The sequence below is a fragment of the Mycena indigotica genome (assembly GCF_014461135.1).
Source record: "Mycena indigotica strain 171206Taipei chromosome Unknown Mind.scaff0013, whole genome shotgun sequence".
NCBI lineage: Eukaryota > Fungi > Basidiomycota > Agaricomycetes > Agaricales > Mycenaceae > Mycena > Mycena indigotica.
This window is the reverse complement of record NW_023503012.1, coordinates 1,292,502-1,298,501: the sequence shown is the minus strand read 5'-3', so window position 1 is coordinate 1,298,501 and position 6,000 is coordinate 1,292,502.

The following is a 6,000-nucleotide window of genomic DNA, read 5'->3' as shown; positions in this document are numbered from 1 at the left end:
CGGTTGGTCATGGGGTTGCAAAACCTTGGCCGCGAGATTCGCCACAACGTCGGCGGGGTCAACTTGGCAACAACGGCGCAAGAAGTGGCCGAGCACGTCCAGGGTATCGAGAAAACCCTCGATCACTGGGATGCGTTCATCCAGGAGGAAGGCCATCGATGGCGGACCCGGGACAGGGCGGACTCGGAGTCCGTGGACGCAGAGGGCGAGCCGTACAAGGAGGAAGGGAAAGAAGTCGAAGAGGATGATGCGATGGATGTGGACAAGGAGCCTCCGATGAAGGTTGACAAGGGGAAAGGGAGAGCCGAATAGCGGAGTCGGAGACGCCTCGGGGCGGAATCGAAAACAAGACGATATTAGAAGTATAATGTAAATAGAATCATAAATTCCTTATCTCGAAAATCCGGAAACGGAGTGAGATTGAGTTGAGTGAAGTTAATCCAACTTAGGCTTGTTGGGATATTGACGATGGAAGGATTCGATATACTCTTCAGCTTCCAAGTCAGGTGCACCAACCCAAGTGAATTGTTCATCAGTGTTCTTGTAACCAAGCCATTCGACCAGGTAGCGGAGTCGAGCCGGACCCTTGAAACGGCGATCAATCTTGGAGTCAACGATTTGTTTGATTTCGAAGTGTTCTTCTCCATCGACTTCAATTGCCGCAGGTGGTGGCTCTTCGCGACCAGGGAATTTGTTGGGTGTGTGGATTTCGATTTGGGAAACGTGAAAGACGGGATGAACTTGAGAAAGGGATTTCGGGAGACGGACTTGATAGGATGCAGCACTGGGCTTTCCGATGATCTCGAAGGGACCAAAATGTGTTTCTGAGAACTTCGGAGTCGGACGCTTGGTCTTGATGTACTTGGTCGAGATAAAGACTTCGTCACCAATAGACGGAGACGGATCCGGAATGCGTTTCCGGTCCGCAGTCTCTTTGTATTGCTCCTGAGCGTACTTGATCTGTTCCTTGAGGAACTCGTGCAGCTCTTGGAGATCGACGACGTAGCCCTTAGCATAAACATTAGCCACATCACGCTCTGGATGAATCGTAATAGAGGGATCGTAGCCTTTGTTCGCGAAGAAGGGTGATATGCCAGTAGAAGCGTTAGGAGCATTATTGAGTGCGAACTCTGCGATCGGCAGTAACTCGTGCCAATCATCCTGTTGGTAAGAACAATAGATGTGAATATATTGCTCAACAGTTTGGTTCATGCGCTCCGTTTGCCCATCAGCAGAAGGATGATAACCCGAAGTGTAATGGAGTTCCATGCTGAGTAGTTCTCCAAGGGAACGGAAGAAGGAGGACACGAATTCCTTTCCGCGGTCAGAAGTGACGTGGGATGGGACTCCGTGTTTCGAGAAGACGTGAATGAGGAAAAGTCGAGCGAGCTCCGGAGACGAAATGTGAGTGTCGCACGGAATCAAAATGACCTGTTTGGAGGCACGATCAACGATGACTAGAATGGTATCGAATTCACCGGATGTGGGGAGCTGCTCAATGAAGTCCATAGAGATAGAATCCCAAGGACGGAGAGGAACGGGGAGAGGCTTTAGCAGACCATAAGGTCGATGCCTTGGCTTCTTGTTGCGCATGTAATACAAGATGCACAGTAGTCCTTGACGAAGGTTCTGAGTTCTGGCCAAGTGTATTCGCGTCGGACAAGAGCGAGAGTACGATTCTGGCCAAAGTGACCGGAGAGGATATGGTCGTGATGGTGTCGGAGTACAGTAAGTCGCAACTCCGGAGACGTACCGGAGACGAGTGGTACCCAGATTCGATCGTCATAGCGTAAGAGACCAGTGTCATCGAGTTTCCAGCGCGATGAGTTGCCAGATTTCGCGGCGGAGAGGCCGGAGACGGCAGCGGGATCGTCATTGATATGAGCGCGGATGTCGTCGTGAAGCTTCTTGACATCCAGAATGACGGAGGCGCGAAGCACAGGTTCTTCAAGGAAGGTAGCGCGGAGAGAGGCGTTGAGTTGTTCAGACGTGAAAATAGGGCGAAAATTTTGCGGATTCAATTTTCCATAGGACTTATCCCCCTCTTTTGGGTAGACGTCCCATCGTCTAGTTAACACATCAGGCTTACCCCCAAGTTTACCTGGGCGGAATCGAATTGTCATGTTGGAATGACAAAGATACTCGGACCAGCCGATCTGGCGCCAAGTTAGAACCTTGGTAGTAGAGAAATACTCAAGGTTCTTGTGATCGGTGACCACATCGACCAGAATCGGGGCGCCTTCAAGATATTGATGCCAGTGAGTAAACACATCAAAGATAGTGAGTAATTCCTTATCGTGTGTGTCATAGTTAAGCTCTGATGGCCCCAGAGAGCGACTCCGGAAAGCCACAGGATGGATTTCACCATCATCGCTGGAGACGGAAAGGATAGCGGCGATAGCATAGTCGGAGGTGTCCGTTTCTAGGGTGATTTGGCGGTCTGGGACCCAGTGGTGAAGGATCGGAGCCTCAACAAAGGCTTTCTTGAGGTAGTCGAAAGCCTCTTGACACTCAGTGGACCAGTTCCAGCGGACGTTGGCCACCCGTAGCTGTAAGAATTAGCCTCCTGGCTTAGGTGCACCTAGGAAATGCATTGCCTAGGATAGTAAATACACCTAGCCTAGGTGTACCCAGTGATCTAGGCTAGAATCACTTGAGGGTCTCTGGATCAATATAGCATCAATGATGGAGTAAACTGTTATCTAATACATATAATATTAATAATAATGCATATATAATACTTTAAACTCCTTTTCTTCAGGCCGATGACCCGGTATATAGTTGGGAAGGCCTGTATCAATAATAATCCTAATTTGGACAAAAATGATGGATCATGATCTAGCCATCAAAAGTACTGATGGCAATCAAAAATGGTTCCACATTAAAAACATTATATAAATAGGGGCACTGAATCAGGTAACAGAACACTAGATAAAGAATAATAACATATATTTCTATAAGAATAATGCTTTGGCCCAGGGAGAAGTGCTAGGCTAAAGTTCTAGGTGTACATAGCCCCCTGGCTGTACCTAGTAGCCTAGGCAATGTATTTCCTAAGTGCACCTACTGGTTTTAGGCTAAATACTACCACTACGGCTCCGTTGGCACGAGTGAGACGAGTGAGGCGGAATCGTGATGTCGGAGTAGTTGAAGATGAAACGTCGATAGAAGTTACAGAAACTGAGGAAGGATTGAATATCCTTAACTTTCCTAGGCGTAGGCCAGTCCGTGATCGCGGAGACCTTCTCCGGAGACATGCGAAAAGCCGTCAGGGGAGAGAATGTAGCCCAGATACTCGGTAGTCGTGACGCCAAATTCGCACTTTGGCAACTTACGGTAGAGTCCGGCCTCGCGGAGACGCCGTAGGACTTCCCGAACATGCTCGACATGCTTCGACTTGTCGTCTGAATAGACTAGGATGTCGTCAAGATAGACGATAACTGTAACATCCAGCAAGTCGGCGAAAAGACTATTGAGAAATCTTTAAAACACAGCAGGAGCATTGGTAAGACCTTCAGGTACAACCCTGAAACTCGTAAGAGCCGTAGCGAGTGCGGAATGCCGTTTTTGGTTTGTCTCCGGGTGCGATGCGGAGAAGATGATAGGCGTGGCGCAGATCGAGTTTTGTATAGATACGTGCCTTTCCCGGTGCATCAAGCAAGTCCGAGATCAGCGGAAGCGGGTAGCGGTCCTTCTTCGTGATGCGATTGAGTCCGCGATAGTCAACACAAAGGCGAAGACTGCCATCTTTCTTCTTAGCGAAGAGAATAGGCGCGCCATGACTAGAGCGCGAAGGATAAATGAACCCGGAGCGGAGATTCTCGTCGATGAACTTGCGGAGAGCTTCCAGCTCATTCTGAGACAGAGAATAGACGTGTCCGATGGGTGGTTCTTCACCATCAACGGTCTCGATCTTGAGATCAAATTCGCGATGGGGCGGAAGGTTGAAGGCTTCCGTTTCCAAGAACACATCGGCATAGTCTTGGTACTCGGGTGGGAGACCATTAACCTCAGGCTCGGCTTGAGCTGCTCGAGCAAAGGCTTCGTCAGAAGGGACTGCACGAAGAGTGTACTGATACGTATCTTTATCCGCAATAACACAGCGATAAGCCACAGCAGAAACAAGAGAGATTTGGGGCGCGACAAGAGGAGTCTTGCGCGTGAGAGTTATGGCCGGAGACGGAGTGTCAACCGGAGACGGATCGTCCAATACAGGACCAAGATTTGTTGGCGAAGGGGGCGATATAGGAGCAACCGGAGAGAGCGGAATCGATTCCGATTCTGGAGTGTCCTCGCTCGTAGAGGAGCTGATCGCAACAGGAGCAGGCGTGATAGTAGCCAGTTTTGTCGACAAAGACTCCCTAGACGTGTTGGAACGGAAAGAGACGGTGGCTTCAGACCAGTTAATCAACGGATTAAAGCGGTTGAGCCAACTATATCCAAGAACCATTTCGCAAGGAGAGTCCAGATGGGTAACATAGAATTCCACAAGGTGGACTTCGCCAGACGGAAAGCGGATGAGAAGACGGATTTGTTGGTTGATGGTTGATGAGGAGCCGTCGAGGTACCGTAGCTTGACAGGCGAAACAGCATAGGGCAAAAGATTCTTCATTTTACAGATAGAGGCAGATATAAAACAATGAGATGATCCAGAGTCGATAAGAGTCCTCAAGCGGGAGTTGAATCCCGCCGCTATGCGTTGTACGACGGAAAGAGTTGGGGTTGAACCAGACTCTATTCCTGACAGGATCGAGTCCGGAACCCCCGGAGACGGGACGAGAGCGGAAACGTGAAGATCGAGAAAGAGGGCGTGAGAAGAAAGAGCGGACACGTTGAGACGTACCTCCGGTAGCAACCTGGAGTCAACGCGGCTCGGTTCGGCTGCAAGAGGGACCGAGGGACCGAGTCGCTGACTATTTTTTTTGACTCAGTGTTGTCGACCGGAGTGGCGACCGCCGGAGACGCAGCCACCGGAGTGATGGTAGTGGCGCGTGCGTCCAACATAGCCTTCTTCTTTCGACACTCGTTGGCCATGTGCCCAGACTTGCCACAGAAGAGGCAAAGCTTGTTCTTGATTCTGAACTCGTGTATTTCTGACTTCAACTTCCCATCAGGACCAAGAAGGGAAGCGTGCGCTTTGGCTGTCTTCGTCTTGTCGTTATTGTTGGAAGATGACGAGGAAGCCTGTTGCTGAGAGCTGTTGGAGCCCTTGTTGCCAGAATTCGAATTACCACCGGAGACGTTTCCGTTTCCGCAGTTGTTGCCAGAGGAGCCAGAAGAGCCAGACGATTTTTTCGAAGAGGAGTCCTTTTTAGAACCCCCAGACCCAGAATTCGAGCCACCGGAATGGCCACCGGAATGGCCAGAGCCCGAACCAGAACCAGATCCACCACCATGAGAATCTCTTAACTCCCGCTCCCTCTGCTTCTCCGCTTCATGCTTCCAATACTTGCCGTCGATGAGACGGGCAGTTTGCTTGACTCCGTCCAGCGTATTAGCGTAGACGTAGTGCATCATGTCGTCCTTGATACGTTTAGGAAGACCGGAATAGAAGGTATGTCGGAGAGCGGAATCACCCCAGTTGGTGATGAGAGCGAGGGTGTCGAATTGGATAATGTAAGTGGTGATCTTATCACCGGACTTCATCGTCACATTCCGGATTTTGTCCTCCGCGTCGCCAACCGGGTCCTGAGGACCAAAGTTGTCCTGGAGTTCCTTGATGAACAAAGGAAAATTCCCGTCCCAAGCCGGAATCGCAATAGCCTGGCCCTGATTCATGGCATACAGGTTAGGCGTAAAATACGCCAATGCGTTTCCGCGCAGATACGAGGTGATGTAGATTATTTTCTCGTCATCAGTAGAGAAATCTTGCTCACGCTCGGCAAAGTGCATATAGCACTGGGTGAGGAAAGGGACGAGCCCCGGGCTCGGAACCGTCGAACGTGTCTGGTGCCCGGAGAAGACTCCGATTGGAACGGGCGCAGCATTGTTGCGCTGAGG